Source organism: Hylaeus volcanicus, chromosome 2, assembly GCF_026283585.1.
Source record: "Hylaeus volcanicus isolate JK05 chromosome 2, UHH_iyHylVolc1.0_haploid, whole genome shotgun sequence".
In the NCBI taxonomy this organism is placed as follows: Eukaryota; Metazoa; Arthropoda; class Insecta; order Hymenoptera; family Colletidae; genus Hylaeus; species Hylaeus volcanicus.
The window spans coordinates 24,310,599-24,332,111 of record NC_071977.1 but is presented as its reverse complement, the minus strand read 5'-3'; the positions used below and the strand labels follow the sequence as shown (position 1 = coordinate 24,332,111).

At 42.7% G+C, this 21,513-nt stretch overlaps 1 protein-coding gene across 2 annotated transcripts in view; it reads right to left on the bottom strand.

The window, feature by feature from the left end:
- The window catches only part of LOC128885249 (discoidin domain-containing receptor 2-like), a 239,163-nt gene that overhangs the window by 128,767 nt on the left and 88,883 nt on the right, over nucleotides 1–21,513 (bottom strand). For both annotated transcript variants that reach the window (XM_054139192.1, XM_054139191.1), the window contains one exon: nucleotides 18,613–18,665. The gene's annotated coding sequence lies outside the window, so the exon portion shown is untranslated. The remainder of the gene's footprint in view (nucleotides 1–18,612; nucleotides 18,666–21,513) is intronic.

Sequence of the window (21,513 nt, the reverse complement as noted above, 5' to 3'; positions counted from 1 at the left end):
AGTCGTGCTCAGCTTCCCTCGGCACGAATCGATCACGGAGCATCCCCGCCGTTCAATTTGACTTGGGAAGTTCCACGGCGGCATTCCGAGGCCCTTTTATTCCGCAAACTCTTCAAGAGCTGTGCACTTTGGATAGGAAAACTAGGCGGTGAATGGGAGCGCAGTGTGAGCGCGCCGCGAAGGGGCGAACCGCGAAAGAAGGGGTTAAGGTAAATAAGGGGAACGAGGATGGAAAGTCATCGAGACGGTGACGTAAGAACGAGAAGGGAGAAAGGGTGGTCCCGAGTGGCCGGTTAAACGACGCTTCATACATGAGAGGTTATCGTGTCTGGTGGGCGCTGATATCAGCCTGTCTCGCCAAGGCGTCCTTTCCTCGAAGGCTGCCGCCGCCTTCGGGGGTGTCAACCCCGTCGCGTTCGCTCTCATCTTTAGTCCCATCGTGCCGGGTTCATTACTCACATGCAAATACCGACCACCTTCGTAGCTGGAAATTCTCGGCCTGTACGCGCCGCGACGCCTCTAAAAGGGCGCGATTTCTTATGCTTTCACGATTCTTGTCGCGACTTTTAACCCGCTTCTTACGCATCCCTTCGAGCGGGCTTTTGCAGTCTCGAGCGACAGGTGAAACGATTCGTTCCGCGTTGGAATTTCTGGTTGTTTTAGACGGTGGCTGTGATATCGAGCTGACAGCTGCGAGTTCGTGTATCAGAACTGAGTCGTGTTGACAAGTAATCCTTGGGTCTTCTTGGAATATTAATATTCTAATTTGAAAGCAAACCTTCGATTCGTGTGTTTCGTGACTCTAATTCACTCCCTAACCGTCGTCTACCTTCATTATTACGTTTTCCTTTTGTCGTGGAACGAAGGTCGAAACCCGCTGAAGACACATTCTGCGAGCGATGACGGAAACGAGGTTAACCTTTTACCCCGTAAACTGCTTGTAAAGAGGGAAAGAAGAACGTCGTCGTAACGCGACATTGTAACGCGACACCGACGGGAACTCAATTTTCCCCGAGTCCGTCAGGAAATAAGGGCAAACAAGACACAACGAAAATAAAAAAAAAGGATCGAGGGGGGGGGCGCGGAACTTGTAAACCAATTTTAAATTCCTCTTTATAAGAGGGAAGTTCCATTTCCCAGGGAATCTATTGTTCTACGAGTTACGAACGCGACTCCGCGAGCCCGAAACCCCATCAGGAAATTCTCCGTGCCGGGATTCAATATATCGCATAACCGTCTCTGTCATATCCGATTCTCTTTCAGCCGCGGCTCCCTTGGAAACGCCACTGGGACGGCCTTGCGATGAAAGGAGAGGAAAAGAGAGGTCCTCCAGGGTTAGGAGTCCTGGAGGAAAGTTCAGCCGTGTCGGTTTCACGGCTGCCACATTAGCCGGGACCGAGTCGAACGCGAGTCACGTAGGCACGGGGGTGCAATTCGTCGTTTAGCTCTCGTCGACGCAGCCCTGTCGCCTCGCGTTACCTACAAAAGCGGCGCCTTCGAATTCACCGAAGGACTCCATAGAAAGTTCGACTGGAAGAATGTGAAAGGAGAGAAAAAAAAATGAAAGGATGAGCTATAGAACGTAGTGAGTATTAGACACATTATTAATATACGTCCTGTTAAGGTAAGGACGATGCTTACTTTTTTGTGCTCACTCAATGTTCGAAGATCAAGATGGACATGGAACGTGATTGGAAGAATAGAACACATTAATGTACGTATTGTTATTATAGATAAGGGCAACAGAAATGGAAAAAAATAGCAAAATTAAAGCAAGCCTGTCATATAAAATATTAAATAAGAATATTCCTCCAAAGTATTCAATGGTTATGTTTTAATTTTACTGAAATGTCACCGAAAATAAATTGAAATGAAATACTTGAACTTTGATGAAATTAAAAAATTAAATACCACGATAAATGTTTCATTACCCAGTTTCCAATAGTCTCCAAACAAAATTTAATCACGGTAGAAGTTTTCATGAGTATTAATCTTGCAATGAACGTGTTAAGATACTTGAGCAGATCTCTGTGTATTACACAAAGCTTTCTTTTCTTCAAGGCCACCGATAGGGCTTCCAAAAGGGAATAGAGGTGAAAGGGCGAGAAGGTGAGGAAGAAAAATGCAAAAGCGAGTAGGAGGGGTGAGTTTAAGGGTTGCGCGAGGCGGAGGGCCCTGTGGGACGTCTCTCACGGCCCTGGCCTGCAGGGAAAGATCTCGGTATTCCCGGCAGGAGTCCGAACACTCGATAGTGTGCTTTAGAAAAATTCGTGACGAAACTGCTAAAGCGAACCCCGCTCACAATTTACGTTATTAAATCGGCGAAACGGCTTGAAGTACCGGACGAGTGCCGCCTATTCGACGGTATTCCGCGTTTAAGTTCTCCTTTCGACCCTCCCCGCTGTCTACTTACGTCCCGACGCCTTCATCTCACCGGGAACGTCGTTGCACCTCCGACGGTCCCATCCCTTCGACGTCTCGCCCGATTTACGGACCTTCGCGCAACCTGATAAGATTCCTCGAGAGTCCAGCCCCGATCATAAGGCGACCTAGATTTTCGTGAAACGTCCAGGACTTGTGTATGTGTATACCTGGTGATCACGTTCACGCAGCGATGCGAATTCGAAATGATACATTCGAGCCTGGACAACGACCATCGTCTCCTCCTGGAAGGAGCCCAGTCACCTATCGAGATTTATACGTCTATGGAAGAGGTTCTCAGGGTGAATAGCGATCCTCGTTTTGTGTTGCACTTGGGTTACTTAGAATAATTTATTTCGAGAAGTCACAGAACTGAAACGTCTGCAAGATTTTTCATCCATTTTTTTGAAGAGACTGTGTCTTTACTAACTGTTGAAAATATGCATCAAGGGAGCAGGAATCATAAGTGTACACGTCCAATTGTAGCCTGGTATTCCAGTACAGGGTATACAAAACATAATCAATCCATCTGCCATGAAATCAATGAAGGAATTTGTTAGTTCATAAAAAAATTCTGTCGGCGGTAGCGTGCACGCGGCGAAAGGGTGCATTACTGCTACGGAAGCGTAAAGTTTGACGATGGCGTCGTAAATCGGTCGAAAAAACGGTCGATGAAATCGATCGAGACGTCGCGAGCCGCGTGCTCGCGAGGGAAAACGCGCACCAACACGAGATCGCGTTTCTGTTCACTGCCGTGTACTCGAAGTCCTTTCCCCGGTACCTCTGTTCCTTATTGTCAGTGCACAGGGCGATTTCTCTTCGAAACGACGTTAACCCACCCTACCTAACCCCCCACACCTCGATCCCCCGCGCCAAGAGAATTTAAAACGAAGTCACGATTCCCTATATAGAATGCCAGCTATCTACTCGCGCGAAATACTTGGAGATAAAGGCGTGTACAGGCTGGCTCGTGCTGATATATACACCGTCTGGAGAGCTTTTTCTACTCCCGAATAATGTCCCTGGAAGGGTAAAGGGGAAAAAATATCGCCGCCACTAAACCCACGTTAGCCGACCTTATTTGTTTCATCCCCCACTTCTTGTTCCTTATCTTTTATACATTTTTATCAACCTACGCTCTATTCATTTTACCACTTTATTTCGTTACGTTCGATCGATGGGGAGTTATTGCTATTGTAACCTATATCTCGTTCAAACGTGGCATCGAATCCATTACCCTAACACGCTCCTCCTAATGCCTTTGCTCCCCGTTCGTTTCGGTGTTATTTTTGTCGCCAACACGAGAAAGGTTAGCGTTTATTATATTAATTGGCAAGTAAACAGTGGGAGATTGTGATTTCACAATAATAATAATATAAAGAGATAAAGATAAGAAAATGAAGGGTTTCCCAATAAGGACGGGTCGATCTTGACAGTCTGTAGCGGGCGTGTTAATTTAGCGGCGTCTGTCAAATGTTTTGTTTATTATTCAGTCAGTGATGCCAAATGACCGTGGCAAGTAACACGATTGAGCAGCACGTCCAAGTGATAAAACTTTATTATCAAAAGGAGTATTCATTAGTGCAATCGTTGCGCCCATTTTACATAACAACGTACCACGCCATACTTGAAAGTGAGTTTGTCTGACCACGGATGGCATCGTTCCACTTGTCGGATCACCGCCGGGCTGACTCCATTCGTTTGACAGGTGATTTTCTGAGCCTAACTAGAAATCACTCTCCATGTCTGGCCACTGACACGCCAAATCCACTCGTCGCGCGAACCACGATTTAAATTCTCCGCGTCTGACCAATAGCGTTACTCACTCTACTTGTCCGAGAAACGAAGCGCGTACTCCGTCGGAGCGGTACCTTCCCATTCTACTTACTCGACCAGTTTACTGCGCTACTCCAAAGACACTCTTACCTCCTTCCTCGCCTAACCTATAACGAGAGAGTGTCCATTTGCTATAACACTTTCAACATTCTCTTTTCACTCCGCTCGATAAATCTCAGCAATTACTCGAAATTGAAACAAGCATCCAGCGACGAACGCGGCACGGATCTCTACCGATCGGAAAACTGCCTCCATGGTAATAATAATAATTTCAGTTCCCCTGTCTTCGGGAATCGAGAAAATTCACGGGAGGTTTTTCAGTCGGGAACGAGGTGCCGTTCCAGCCAGACGCGTCAGCAAGTGGCTTCTCGTTTGCGCGCACTTTTCGAAGCGAAGTTGCCCGTTTCAAAGCGAACTCCCGGATTGGTTAATTTAATTTCCGGCCAGTTCAAAGTATGGGGGAACGTAATACGATTAAAAGGAACAGCTAGACTCTGCACGAATCGCGTACAATGTGATTCCAGGTAAGTGGTATCTGGAGAGAACGCCACCGCCCGCTAGCTGGACTCTGCTTTCCCGTTTCCATTCCGCACCTGCTATCCGTACACCGTCGTATCTTATCTGCAATAGTTTGGCACGGAAGCCCATCTCAAAGGTGGAAGATTTACGAGACGCAGCTTCTCTCATAGTGAACGAATCTTAGCGATGAAATTACTTTTCATCGTTCGTAGGCGACTTACGATCGCTAGTATATTAGTATCGATGCCGAGGCGGATATATCCTCCTCGCTGGAGGATATATCGTTCAAATTGCACTCAATACGCGGATTGACCTGATTTTTGTTCATTTCCAATGTTTTTCTCGTTCAGGATCTGGGCTTCACGAAAATTTGCTGACTTTTCAGCCCGCCACAACCGTTACCAGCTCCCTCGACGATGGCAAAAATATTTACGGGAAACTTTTTTCAACACAAAACCTGATTCCATTGTTTGGATTCGCTAGAATACAAACGGCTTCTGTCGTTGTTGACTTCGCTGAAAATCCACGTGGCCAGATTTCAATGCAAATCGTTAAATTAGTAATGGAGGAGTTGTATGCGAGTTTTATTATTCCAATGGAGCACACGTTTCTAGAATGGTATTTATTAAAAATACCGGTCCCATACTACTCGCTATATAGTTTTCTAAATGGATTAATAGTTTCCAAAATAAATGAATCAAATGAGATGAAGGTACAGTGACGGAGACTGAAGTGAAAAATGAAGAAGCGCAATCGCCACAATGGAAACGTCATAAGGCTGCAACGAAGATGCCTCGCAGACAAAAGAATGATCTCATCGTTCAGCCAGCCAGTTTAATAACGCAACACATGGCTGGGCATACAAAACGAACGGAATCGTCCTTCTTACTTCCGTTGATGCCAAATATCGCTCAGAGGCGGCGATATTTTTCCACGGGCGACTCTTCCAGGTGACTGTTGGGCCAGGATGCGCTCGAAGGTTTTCATCTTGGATCCCCGAATCGTTTTCCAATACGTACATCAATACCTATGTACATGAACCAGCCGCCGATTTCACGTTCCTGCCCATTTTATTCCAAATATCTGGCAGGCCAGCATTAAATCGAACCAAAAAAGGGACGCCGCGCAAAGGCAGAAGAAAAGTGCCGGATATGCCAGAAAATCGTCTAAAGGAAGATAGACTCGATGTATGTCATCGTACAATCGGAACCCTGATCCCTTAATACTCTATTTCTCACAATGCCCCGGGAAACCTGGTCAAATCGCGGTTCGGCGCACTTTATCTTCGTTACGTCGACCTTTCAAGAATTATAACCGCTGTGGATCGTTGGCCACTTTCATGACTAATTAATAAAAATACTGTACGGAATTGATACGTTTCGTAGTCTTGAATAGCACTGAATGATATTGGACATTTTTTTAAAGACCCAAATGTAAGAAAAGAATATAAATTTGAATCTTATTTATTCACAAAAGAGGAGAATCGTGAATTTAAATCGATATATTAATTGTCCATACGCCTTACGTCGACACAAGCATAAACCACATTACTATGTATTTTAAAAATGTTATGAAAAGTAGTAAAATGAAGAAATATGAAAACCACGTTAAAAGGATTATAAAGCCAAATGAAAAGCTGGAAAATTTGGAGATTGAAAAGGAAACGTTTTGTATATCGCATCCGGAATTTTCTTTTCATGGTAATAACGTTGATTACTCATTCGTAGCTTGCAACTCGAAAATCGTTGGAAAGAGTCTGTACGGCGGTCGATTACCATTCGAATAGCTGGTGATAGCAAAAAATGTTCGTTCAGCAACACTTGAGAGAGAGGAGAGCAAAATATCCGAACGTCGTGTAAAACTCGCATATGGATGCGTTCACATATTGCCCGGTAATCCGGAAAATTAAGAGATGGGTTGCCAACCGGGTGAAAAGGAATGGGGCTTCCCTCGCTGTTCCAGAGGACCGACTCTGGAATTCAATTATCTTTCTCTTCGATTGTCCTAATTAAATACTCAATCCCATCACGGATGCGTTCGGCGTTCTGTCGTCCGTAGAATGTAAATCCAGGCCGAGTTTTGCGTCAGTGGTATGCGAGATCCGCGCGAGAAGGACCGGCGTAGATGAAAATTCATTTCGCGAATTCAGAATTCAAAGGCTTATTTTCGGAATGTTTCGAATCCGACAACTACGAAGCTGAGGAGATTTCAGTGACAAATATTACTACTACTAAGAAATTCAGCTATTACAAAAGAAAAATACCTGAACACTAATATGAGCCGTTCACTACAAAAATCGATTAACTCCACCAGTCACATAAGAATTGTAACATTACTGACGATTATTTTTTGGCTATTCTTTCTTATTAATTTTATATACCGTTAGATGAAAGCTACATCTGTATTTATGCATCCTACAATATTTATTTGAATTTATATTATAAAGGGAATTTTAAAAAACAATGTATATTATTTCATCTCGTATCTCAACTGTTTGTTTCATGGAGTTAATCGATTTATCCAATGAACAACCATATCCAAAAGCTGGTATCCGTCTTGCTTCTAGTTTCTAGAGCCTAAATGATTTCAACAAATATCCCACTTAGCATATCGTGATCTACATCACTAATATGAGTAAATATCGAGGTCGCTAAGGACGGTCGACGAACAGACGAAATTTCCAGGAACTTTCGTGACGTAAACGCGGACAACAGCGCGACGGTGTAACCGTCGGATCCAAAAATAATGTTGGACAGCTCGAAGGACGCCCGAGCAAACTTTTACCCGTAGCGAATTGAATTCGAGAACGCAACAAAACCGCGCGAGAAATCAAGCGCAACGAGTGCGGAGAGCGCTCGCCAGTGTTCCTTGGGGATTTTTACACGACACGTAGCTGTAGTAATATCGCGGGAATTTTTGGAGCACGGATATAGAAGCACGATGGCAGGATATTGATCGAAAGCCAGTTTCGAGTGCGCACCGAGCTCCCTGTGCACCGACAGAAGGAGGCACTCGGCCCGCGTGTCGGCCTGATCGCGAGCACCGATTTCGATCAAGCTCGACGTATCGTTAGCACGAGGGTCACCACTCGAACGACTTTGATATCAAAGACGTATTCGCGTACCGTATCAAAGGACGCAAGGGCGGGGGAAGTAACGGCGAGATATCTCGAGCACGGTCGATCCATAGACTGTAGGCCGATCCGGTGTTGTTCGTAGGGACAGTCGAAGGGAATTCTGGACCGTTAGGGCTCTCTGATACGACCATGGCACGAAATATCCCGCGATTTCCTGAGTTAGACCGGTTAGATTAGATGGACCTGGAGTAGAAACGATTAATCGCTTGACTCTTTGAAGTTGAGTGGGGTTGAAGTGCTCCATATTGTACTTAGCTCTTTGTAGGATATTTTTTACTTGTACATCGTGAGTAGACAAGTTATTTTATAGTAAATAAAACACTTTATTCCATGTTTTATACATCGTTCAAAAGTTAAGAAGTACCTTTAGTGCTTCTGAGAGAACAGGTATAGCATAGCACTTTGAGATTGCATGAATAATCTGGACATTACAGTGCCACTGTTATTTATGTAATGTGTAGTTACCTCACTTACAACAATGTTTTCAAGGAATTTCTATGCACTCTACAGTATGCATTCACATTCTACATTAGCATAAATGTAAAATGCTTTATTTGCTGATGCCTTAATCCACATACAACCTAAAAAATATTCCCAACTGCCTTAAATATTCACTCATCGCTACGATGTACTCATCCGGCACCGAGTCTGTAATTTAAACGAGAACCTGTCACCAAAAACGACAGAAGTATTCTCCGTCTCTACTAAACGCTGTTTAATTATAAGAGCGTGGGTGGGGATAGCTAGACTATTAATTTCAGCACGTCTCCCACGGCTACCAGCGATCGCGATTTCGACGAGCAATTCCGAATGCAAGATTACAGCTGTCGAAGCCCGGACGACTATTGCAAGTTGCATGGGCGAAGATTGCTAGCGGATTTAATGCTCGCCGTCCGTTCAGACCGATGTGGATATTCCATCATACCGTGCTCTCCCTATTATGGCTTTCGTTTTGTTCAATAGTCGACGAGAGCGACCATAATCCGTAATGATAAATAATTCTCGCGGCTGGTAAAATCCTTTCGAGCTTACGCTCGCCGATTATCATTTCTCTATCGACCACTGTGTGCCGCATTTACACGCAACCGTGATCTGTTCACGCATTAATCGATTCGTTTTGTACGATGATTCGACAAGAATGATGGAATAAAATATTTTTACGCGGATAACGTAGGGTTGGATGATCGTTTCTCATTCGGAGAATCCATCAAACGGCAGGGGAGCTAGCCAGATCGTGTTGCATGACGTATTAGGGAACGGTAGCAATCTTTTAGGGGTAGATAGACAATTCTGGGGAACTTTTGAGTACACGACTTCGAACTACCCTTTCTTATGCTTTCCATTCTTGACTATAGTACTAGGTATCAGTACTCGATTCGTAGAACGTGATCTATCGAACTGATCATGTGTACATAATTTAATATCGTGGTACTCAATGGATTTATTAATTCAATGATTTTCATAGCGAACAGTAACTACGTAATGGTGTTAAAATAAACGTAATTCCAGAAAATATCACTTTTAGGTGACACCCACGATTGCCAGGCTTTAAATGTGAAGTAGCTTTTCAGTTCCATTAGTCGAACTAAATTATCATTGAACAATAGAAATAGAAACTGTCAAATTTTAATTGGAAGTACAGATTGGGAATGTAATATTAAAGACAAATTTAACAGTCTGAATCGAGCGTCCATTAATGTTTCCATTGATTCAATTCAATTACTAATCCAATGTAATATTTCATAGATGATTCTAAATTAAAAAATGGAAAGGTTGACGGAAGCTCGATCGGGGTACGAATTTGGTGTACGAATTGAATTTTAATCTCCATTTATAGAAACACCGCCAGTTACGTATCGGGCTTCCAACAGCTACTTTTAAGAGGCTGCTGTTCAATGGTTACGTTTCAATTCAGGTCCTCGTATTCGGTTCGATAACCATCGCTGAACAAGAAGTTCCATTCCCACATCATCTCGATGCAACGCATTGTTTCAACGTGGCCTGATCGCATTAATTTTGTGGTAGAGATATTGTAATCGCCGCATCGCGACTACCTTGCATTATCGACAGGAGCTCCGGTTGCATTAACATCCACGCACATGCGCGAAGAGTTCCCACGTTACGCTTGTTCGTTATTAACGTAAAAAAAAAAAACTGAATCGATCGATGACCATTGCTGGACGAACATATCTGCGTCAATATTTAATTTGCAGGATGATCGTTTAACAGACTTATAGGGACTTGAAATTTCTTCTTTCTGAATGTACTTGTATTTCTACGCGAATAAAAATAGACCTTGATAACACCCCTGCACTAATTCGAGCATATTGGTGCCGCGAAAATATAGTGTAACCAGAAGGCGAACCAAAGTGTATTAATGATTTCGGATTTTCCACAAGGGATCAGCCGCCAGTAATCCGTTATTTCGAGTTAGGTGAAATTCGGGATCCGATGGGTACGTACCTACCGTGTGATGCACGCTTTAAAGTGCACTTCGGCCAACTTCGCGTTACGTTTGAACGTGCACGATAGATAGAAGAATTATTCCCGTTCTCGATTATATTTTCACGTCGTCCGACAGTTGATGGACGTCAAAGTAATGCGTTTAGGTGTTTTTCTTTGACACTTTCACTACCAAATAGTTTTATCGATTTAATCTATAAAAATGTTGACTTCTTTGACAATTAATATTTTTCACCAATTGTATTAATTAGGATTAACTTCTGGTAGAAGATTTTGTCTTACCATCCCACTTCTGTCATGATCTTGATTTTGCTTACAAAGCCCATTTCTGCCAAATAAGATTGAAGTATGTTTATTCGAATACGCTTCCTATGCAGATAGTACCTATCTCCATTTCAAACGATGCCAGCTGGTCGAATATTTGCTTTTACGTCTCACAAAGGGAAACGAAAACCATGACGTTCCTATACGCCGATTGCTCGAAAGTATATTGTAGCGCGGAGGTTTTTTTTTTGTTTCCCAGCCGACAGGCTTCTCGCGCTGATTGATTGTGACGAATAGCCTGTGTTGCCAGGACGTTTTCCCGCATGAACTGCCGTGTACGCATTCCGAACACACTCAGGACGAGCGCCAATTTAATCAGTCGTATATGCCACTGTGTTGTCACGCTGCAACCACTCATACCGCTCCCGCCGCTTTTGCAGGAACGTCCGCGCTGTATATTGTACGATAATATATTTCGCGAGTTAGCCAACGCTCCATTTCTGTTAGAAAATATTCCGTTGCCAGTCGCTAAAACACGGCGTCGAGAAACGCAATCGCGATTAATCCACTGTTTCAATGATAAACGTGTTCATAAGTTTTATTATTCATTATTCGTCTAGAGATGTGTTAAGAAAATGGAGTTTATCATTAATCCATTCAGATCTGCCGAACACTGATCAAGGTTGATAATTAATGACATTTATTTAATTATAACATATCATAAATACTTTGGCAACGCAGCAGATTATAAGTGAAACATTCCAGCTGAACGTAGTTGAAATACTATTTTTGCTCTGTGAAATATTCCATGTTTCTACTGAAAATTTTAACTCATAATATAAAAGTATCTACATTTACACGAACTTCTATTTCATTCTACATTACATTTTTATTAACATCACCTGGAATTTCTTTCCTCTTATTATTTTTTATTCTCTGCACACTCTCGCATATGAAATTGCCAAATCTATTCCAATAGTAATATGGAAATTTTATAGAGTGTGAAATTAGTGGGTAGAAGAAGAATTTAAACGACACGTACTCCAAAGGTTAACGCGTGTCTTGTACACAAGAACGCCACCTTCTTCGCGAAGGAACACTTGGATTGACATACAAATTAACTCTTTGAGAATGCTGGAAACCATTCGTGAATTTCCGGGGAACGCTATTTCGCGGAGAATGTTTTAAATTCGCTCCGGGGAGAAGTGGCCTTTGAGCAAATCCTGTAGCAAGTTTTCCGACTCTCAGCCGGGTGAAAAATTGCAGAGCATCAACTTTCGAGAACAGAGGCGTGGGGAATATTTTTCACGGGAATTTTTGGAGAGCGAAATGCCACGGGTGGGCATTAAAAAAAAAGGAACGAAGGAAAAAAACAACGCGAAGAATACGCTCGCGAGAGTTCCATTCCTTCGAACGCGGTAAATCTTTAATCTAAACATTCAACGACACACTAACGGCAACGAACGACATCGTAACAAATGTAAAGCTCGTTTCTTACAAAACTATAGGCAGCGACCACCTCGCGGTGCGATAAATCGCTTTTACTGCGACACCTCGCCGACAATGTCCCGATACGAACGGGTCGTTGTAAGCTGCGACGATCGTCCAACCTTACAGGCCTTTTAACCTCGATAGTTTTCTATATTTCTTCGGGAAACGATCAACGATCGGATTAAACGTGATCCACACTGTGCCAAGCAAGAGTATAGGAAACGTCCCGCAACCATTAGCCAGGTGAGAAAATTACCTATCCACTATGGAAAAATAGCCCCTATCCACGGATCAAACTACCAATATAAATCTCGAAATTAAACCTGGAACAATGCCGCCTGAATAAATAAATAAATAAATCACGAATCTTCTCATCAATCCACAAACTAACCCCCTCGAGGATAAGCTCCCGCGAACCGAGCAACGCGATTAAATTCAACGTCGCGCGTTTCATCCCCCAACAATATCCGACAAGTAAACGAAACAGAGAAACCCCGAAAAAGTTTCGGATAGTTTTGGCAAGCACGAAATGCATTCCAAGTGCACGGTTCGCGTGGCGAGGTGCGCACACGCGAGACTACGCGATATAACGCTCGACGAGAGGCGACGGTCGTCGTCGAGAGAGAAGAGGGAAGAAAAAAAGAAGAAGAATGCAAGAAAAATTCTGCTCGCACGCTTAAAGTGTAGGGGGAAAAAATAGATGAACGTAAAATAAAAAAAAACGCCGTTCGAGAAGCGAGGAACGCTTCAACTTTCTGGCAAGTTTTGAGTAGTCGGCCACTCGAGAAGTTTTTCAGCTGGCTGCTTTTCCGCCATCTCCATAGATTTTCCCGCTTTGCTCATCGGTAGACGGGGTCGCTGCAATTTGCGCTCGCAACATCGCTTCAATTATAGGACAGGCAGATTCACCGCTCATTAAAACCAACGAGAGGAAGGGGAGGACTTCTTTCCTTCCTCGTTCCCCCCAGACCCCCTTCCTGGACCACTCTTTCCGATCCCGAAGCGAACTTTCGTTCTTAACCTCGTTATTTCCGATACAGGACTTGATCGACTGCCTCCGAACAGACGCGAATTTATCTAAAATCGAAGTTTCCCCGAGAGCCACTCGAACAATAAGCATTCAGCCCCCCTCCTACCTCACCCTTCGCATTATCCTTCTTCTGAAGCTTCCTTATTAACGTCGAATTAACCCAACGAAGACGTCTCTGTTTCAATAGGGTGAAATTTATTCAACGGTCTTGGAGAACCGTTAGTAGCGAAAAGAGTTTGCCATCTAGTGGCTGAAATTGTAATTCGAGGGTTGGTGGTTCGTTAGCGATGGTAAAATGAAAAATAGAAGTATCGGAGTCACCAATATTTAATTTGCTTTAAATAATAAAATTATTGTAATTCTGTACCTGAGTACAGAAAGGATGTTTGCTCTAATGTCAAATTAACCCTTTGGCCTACAACCACGAGTGAGACTCGTGACACTTCGTTCGGAATTCCTAGTTTCCTGTTTATTATGGCCCGAACAATCGGGAGATAGCGTGTAGGTCAAGGGGTTGAATCTCATACAGTCAACAACTATTTTTATGAATTATAAAAAGTGTTGGTTTTCCCACAGCAATTTTGTTCACGTTGATAGAGTCTTGACCCGATTCAACGACGCCGATCGGTTTCACGGACAACGACATACGCGAGATATAAATGTCTACCGCTGGGAGTAATTCGTTAGGACTCCTTATCGGTTTTATTTCACAAACCCGCATCGTTTTCATTAATATGAAATACAACGTGTTCGTGGTTCGATCGGTTTAATGAACGCTATCGAAATTGCGCGTACGCGTAGCCTGTAACGCATCGTAAATATTAGGATGCCATTCTGTAATGTTCGCTTACTACTGGGAATAATACGTTGACTCCTGCGTTCACGCAGATTCCATCGCCGTTATCGGAACATCCAACGATCGCGACGGGGTATATTTGTTAATATTTCAATAAAATATAGTGATTGTTCCAGCATACATTTTCAGTATATCGAAGTCACCAGTCTCGGTGACGATGAACGCGATAAATACAGCTTCGATGGAGTCGCTTAAAGAAGGGATACAGAAGAAATCGGGGTGGGATCGAAAAGAGGGTGAGTCTTTAGGTAAAAGTACATCGAAAGTGAAGAATAACATTTTTTTATGGGAGGCACCCGTGCCAAGAATAATCGATTCTGAAAACTCATGATGTATCCAGCGCGTCTGACCATTACGCGCTGTTTCTACTTGCGTTAGAGACGAAGCGAGCTATCGACTAAAGATAGTCACCGAACGGAATCAGCATCGCAACTATGAGACCATAATCACCGAGATTGGACCGAAATGGCTGATTTCCGTCTCCACTCGAAACAAGGTACGATCCACCTGACAAGTCTCACCTGTATCGCTGACAAATCGAACTCTTCCACGGGTCCAGTCAACGAAAGATAACGACGAGGTTGAACGCGAACGTCGAGACGGCAGCATGATGCACGGCATCGCGAGCGAAATATCGATCGAGCAATTATTCTCGTGTGAGTTACGACGGGCAACGATCGTGAATTAGATTAAGCCGGTGACACATGGTGATATGAGTTACGGGATCGTGTCCAACGTAGACCAAACTGGCGCGGAGATAATATGGGAAACGAGGAGTGTACCATCCTATCTCATCCTTTCTCCCTCTTTCACCCCTGGCATTCACACACTCTCTCTCTCTCTCTTTTTCTCTCTCACCTATATATACGTCTCTCTCCCTCGCCCTCTCTTCGAACTGTGCGGTGTATAAGCGGATACCTCAGTCGGGTCAGCAAGATTAGCCGGATCATCATGGAAGCACGAAGCGGCTACGATACCAGTGATCTGTTTTGAATACGAATTAACGATTGCTTTTGTAAAATGTCATGGCTGTTTCGATGGGATCCACCGTCACGCTGTTCCACGGCTCGCCAGACATCTTTCGCTCGTCTCGTGGATCACTGACCGTGCAATGGAACTGGGTCAATAGGATTGGCAGAATCATCGAAGAAACACGGAACGACGTCGGGACAAATGCGCTTTCAATCGTCAATGAAATACACTTTTTTTCTGAGATGAGGGTTTGGATATATTTGAAAATTTTAAAGTTAATCGTTGAGAAAAGCTAGTGATTCCATTGAATTTAATAGTGTATAAAACAAACTTGTGTACACGGAAATGTTTAGGCCTTCTATATTATTCCTTCATTTAAATTTAACACTAAACCTACCACGACCGGTCAAATCACCATTTTTTTAATCTTTGTATACAGTTCTTATATGCTGTGTATGAATTATACACTGTATACGATTGATTCATGCATTATTCAAGTTAGTTCCACGTAAAGTATTTTTCCATTTAATTGAATAAAGCATCTTTGGGACCAGTCATTTGTCCCATCACGACAGAAGTAGTTACAAATGTTAGTAGGTTTAGTGTTAACATCAGTAGATAGAATGTGACTTAAATAGATGAAAAATTTACGTATCGTCTTTTTATAAATATATATAAAAATCTATAGGAAGAACAAATCTCAACAATTAATTTTTCTGCACCACACACCGTAATGGTTCCCAAACGGTCGAAATTGTTGTCGTTCCTATACCAGGGCAACATTTCTCGTTGAATTGTGTTAAATGAAATTTTTCATCGCGATCTACCCAGAGGACTCCCGGCTGATTGGAACCGTGCGGAATGTGATGAGCCGATTGAAGAGTAGTTCGCGGCTCTTCATATCCGTAACTCGCAGAACCACCGACAAGTTACGTAAATTGAGAGACCATGCTTGGTCGTCCTCCTCGTGAAACGATTCCCGTTGAAAATCAGAATTCGCGTTCGGGGAGATTGAAATCCGCAGTTTGAACCACTTCCGCGGCAGCCCGAGCATGAAACGCCCGAGCAACTTTAAAATAAACCAGCAACACAGACGAACCGAACTTCATTAATTACTCGTTTCTAGGAGTGCGCGGGGAGGGCGACATCGTGCCGCCATTTTCCAAAACATGAGTCGAATGGATCTGAATAGACCGGGGCTGCGCCGTAGGCTCCCGTGAAAAGACCTCGCTGCGACATTCATCTCGAAAATTCAAGTCGCGAGTCGTTCGAGAGGAAAATCTTCCGGAGCCGCAGATTGCGCGCCGAATCGTCCCGAAATGGAAACCGAACATACTCTTATCGTCGTACATCGTTCCGCCAGAAGGAATTATTTTTAGATCCTCTTCCATTCGGAAGATTACGCAGCAATTAGTTTATGATAGATGAAGTTTAAAAATGTAGAGTCAGATTGAAAAGTATGACATTTATATAACGTTGAAACTCCAAAACTGGGTCAAATGAATTGATCTTGGCTGCCTATTGAACATGAGATTAAGTAAACAATTGTGGAACCGAGGATCAATTCTTCGCGCTAAGATAAGTATAAAAGATTCTTTACCATTTTGCAATCTTGAACTTTATTACTTCTGGCACGCGTCATTCATATCTCAGTCAGCTGACTGCACATGCACGCGTTCGTGCGTCCACGGATGAAGCTTCAACTGCTTGTATCTTAATAAGGAAGCGTCGGATTTCAACACAGAACAGGTATTTTCGATCCATTTTGTCGCGAAGAATCGATTACCGAAGAAAGATTCCACATGTTCTACATAAAAATGCATGAATACTTCATCAACCGTTCAATAAGCTTTATCCAGAATCCTGCGACGAATCCAAGAGTCAGCCAAATTTGTTGGGGATCGACGTCGATAATTTGTTCCGATCTATCGATCAGCGTGGAGGAAAACCGGGTGCCGTTCGTTCTTGCGTCATAAATCAGCCTCGGCCCGGGTAAACCGAGGAGGACTTCGACGATTAGACTCGTCGGTCGAAAGTTGGCCAACTTTCTTCCTTCCCAATCTCCTTCGCCACCTTCTTCCGATGTTCGTTTAACTATCCGACCATACGGCCTGGCGAAGCTTCTGGAACGTGCTCCGTTCGGAGATCGAGAATGAGAAGCGCAAGGTGAGAAATGAAACGAGACAGTCGAGAAGGAAATCAGGAAGAAAAAAATAGTTTCGCGTTGCTCCTTCTTTCTTCCGGGTCAACTGAAGCTTTTTTCTTCCAGAAGTAGCTGCCACTGCGCGAGATAAAAGAGGTGAGAACTTTTTGACTTCATTTCATAATATACCCAAGGCGCCGCGGATCATCCATAATTGGCCTGATCTTGACTTCATCGATCTCCTCGACTGGTAGACGGACTTTTATTGGCCAGGTGACGTTAATATTCTTTTAACAAAATTGAATAATAATAGTGCCCAGGGTGTGGCAATTTTTTCCAGTATTTCTTTCAACCACAACTTCTTCCATTCGAAACGTTTTGAAAATATTGCTTTCTTGTTTAGCTAACTTCAAAGCGATATTAAGAATGGCATATAAAATGAATTCTAATCTATATTCAGCGAGTGCTAAATGTACAGATTTTTTGCATCACAGGATTCTCTCCTCACACAAAAGGAATACTGATTTTCGTTCCTGGAGTCGCGTTTCCTCGTACTTGGGTCTCGATGCTCCTCGTAATTCCGTTTTGATAGGGAATATTAAACGACATTCTTTCGAATTACCGTTCCGTAGAAGCTGGATTTTACTTTGTCCTCGTTTAGTCAACAGCGGCCTGAATAATCTCCAGAGCGGCCGTTGGAGTCTCTTTCTTCCAGTTTTCCCTGCTTTGTCCCGTCGGTACTGCTTGCCGCTTTGTAGCGAATTCAGTGCGCAGCAGTTGACGTTTCAGAAAAATAGTCGGCGAAAGTGCATGCGAAACGGCGTACGCCTACTAAACAAAAAAATGAGGGGAACAAATGGCAAAGGAGACGACGAAAATTCTACGTACAACTTGTTGTACGGCCTCAATCGGCAGGCAAGGTGCGGCGTCCGGTTAGGCGGATGGCGATTCAATTAAAATTAGATTAAAACGGATTCGCGTGAGTGATAACATTAATCCGAGTCGAATTAATATTCACGATTAATCGGATCTCGTTTCCATAGGACGACAATTTTATCTCAGAAATTAGAATCTCATCGATAGCATTGGCTGGTGCCATTAACAAGAAATATTCAAGAAAAATTAAATTTTGGAATATTTTGTTGCATTAATTCACTGGCACGCAAATATAATTTTTATTCGGAACTGTTTTCGGTATGTTTCGTTAGTCAAGAATTCTGTAGAGATGTAAATATTTCTGTGAAATGAAAATGTAACGCATGATGGAAGCCAGCATAATAGGATTATTACACGAGTGCCGCTGGTATAGTGCACTTAGGATACAACGGATGCATCATGGACCAAAATGTTTAGTTGAACATGTTACAAGAGAATTTGCACGATAATGTAATAAAATTGGGTCTCGAAGATACATTTATCTTCAAGTACAGACAATGATGCACGTACTTCACGAATAAATAGGGAGTGGTTATTCAACGTACCGAAACAGCTTCATATACAGCCACAATCGCCGGGTGTGAATTCCATTGAATACCTGTGGAATTAAACAATTCTATTACCAACACACAATATAAATAGTAGAACAGAATTAGGAAACAGTATTAATTATAAATGCGTAGGTGGTATCTAAGATGAATGAAATTTACGTTACATAAACAAGCGTGGAGCGTGTCGAAAAGTTTTTAATTCTATAGAATATTCAATATACGAAACAAAAAAATTGTCTGATGAGCCTGCACATTGTACTGTGTGTACCATAATTACAATCAGAAGGTTAGCTGGGTTATTAAGACAAGAAAATCTACAAACAAACGGAAAATATATATATACATCTCAGTACCAAAATTGCAGTAAAAAGTGGTCACACTCGATCAAAAACAATAGGTGTAAAATGATGAAACAATTAAATGCAGCAAAGGAAGCGAATTCAATTTCACTGTCACATTGTCCCGTTACAAATAATTGTATATATACATTTAAATGGAACGTAGCGTGGAAGTATAAACGTTTTGCCACGGCGCGGCGTCGCGAAGAGATGGGTCGAGGAACCCCGCAAGATTAAAATCACAGGAAAATCTCGTTCCGCGTGTTCCTCGATTAAAGCGAATTAAAACGAAAGCTACACCGCGTTTATTCTCGCGCGAGAATGCTTTCTGCGCTCAGTTTCCGCGGATGGCTGTTTTACATTTTAATTGACCAAACAAATTACCCGAACCGGTCGTGTCAAAGCAGTTATTCATGGTCGCCCACGCCCCTCGACGAAAATCACCGATCAGGGGTCCACTAATTTCGCGAAGGCCATTTCCGTCCGAATCGCATTAAATTGTATAGATAAATTGCGGCTCGTTCACGTGAAATTCCAAGTATGAACGAACGAGTCTTTTATTCGTCGACACTTTCTGTACCTTCTTTGCTCTTTTTATTTACCTCGTTCCGTTCTAGTAACTGTCTTGCTTATTTTAACCTAACTGTTTGTGTTAGTTTTGTGCTGTCTAGCGCGCGAGCGCATGTATCACGTGCGGGAGCACGCGCGCTCACCCAGAGGTAAACAAACCCCAGCTAAAAGCATAAAATCTTTAGATTTAGTCAATGTAATTCCACAGAATTTTATGAAGAACCTTTAAAAACTTGGACTAAATGGTGGAATTTTACTAATACTTTCCAAATATTTGGAAGATTATGCAAGAGACTTCCAATACGATGATTTTGTCATCACAAGTCTATTGTATCATTTTCAGTATACCTTTTGGTAACTGGAAATTGGATAATGAGTAATTAATCAGTTACTTGTAAAATATAGCATGAATAGGCACCGCCACATACGATAGCACACTTGTATTTCCCGAACTCCATTTTCGGGCATCGGTGAATCGAATTAAATTGTATAACTTACGATCCACTGTTCAAGTGAAATTCCAAGTATGAATGGACATTTGGGGGTTCATCGACGCTGTCAACGCTATCGGGGCGATTCGCGCTGGATGACCTGCGATGGGAGCTCGTAAAATCGTCGAAAGATCCCTCCGATAAGCAATGTTTTCCAATTTCCGCCACGATCGGTCAGATCACGGATCTAGATGATGCTCGCCGATAACTCGAGAATGCCCGTCCCATAAAGAAGCTGTTTTGTTCACGTTCGATCATAACTGCGAACGCTATTGACGCCTGCTCGATTCGATTGCTTCGAAGGCTAGGGCGATAAGAATCTGTTGTGTGCAGTTACGTTTAAAACATCACCGCGATTTCCTTTTTCCCAGCTGTTGAAAAAGAAATAAAAAGGAACTTGAAGTTTAGCATTCGTAACTTAAAAATTCCCATTTCTCAAATGTTTGACTTTATAGCTCTCTTTCAGTCTCTCTCTCAACACCTTTCAGTCGCACCAAATGAGCTGGGAATTACAAGCATGTATTAGAAAGCGAATCGATAAATGCTTGCTTTCCATTTTCTTTATTTGTAAATTATTACCTTTAATGTAGACGATCGCTTTCTGAACTTTATCCTTTGATGTTGGAACATACAGAAAGTTCAGTTTTATAACATTATCAATTTCTTTCCAGAACTGTTCTCATACCTTGAAGCATTAAAAAAAATGTAAATCAAGGAATCAATGTTCGTTTATCTTCAAGCAGTATAGATCTCACAATTTTCTTTTCAGTTTCACACGCTTACTCGAGTTTCTTTTACAACGACGAAGCGTTTGCGCGTCGTTCGAGCGAAAGTATTCACGGAGAAGGTAACGAGCACTCGTGACAAAGCATGCATCTCCTTGCCGGTGTTATAGTTAATTTTCAAGTCGTACAACGGTGGCCGGGTTTCACTCGCCGATGACGCTAAAACGACACCGCCCGCAGCAACCCTCGGCTTCGTTTACGGTTGATGCTTAAGTCGCGAGAGATGCCCTCGTTATCTCTCACCGGATATGTTTACGAAGCGGGCGAACTATCTTTCATCTTGAACGTTCCCCGTCTTTTCGTCGTTTCCACGCTTTGATTAATCTCTGAGGCGAATCACGGCAAGGTTTGGCTATACCTGATTCGAGTTGCCACAGTGATGGGTCCTCCAGTGCCTGTAAATTGGGCAATTCAACCCTGTAACTGCATGTATTAACCTTTTATAGTCGAACATTTTCTCATCTAAAGGTTGAGCGGTAAACTTTGTCAGTGGCTTTGATGAGTGCTTCGAGTACAACCAATTAACTCTCACCTTCTGGTCCAAAACATGACAATGTTCGATAGTGATCCTTTTTCAAGCAAATTATTAATCTGTGTTGAATTTGACTTGTCTAATAATTATTTATAATTATTTCAAATTAATTTCTGTTTTCGTCAGACACGTTTTAAAAGACGAAGACTTCAAGAATGAATTCTAGGAAACAGATGGCA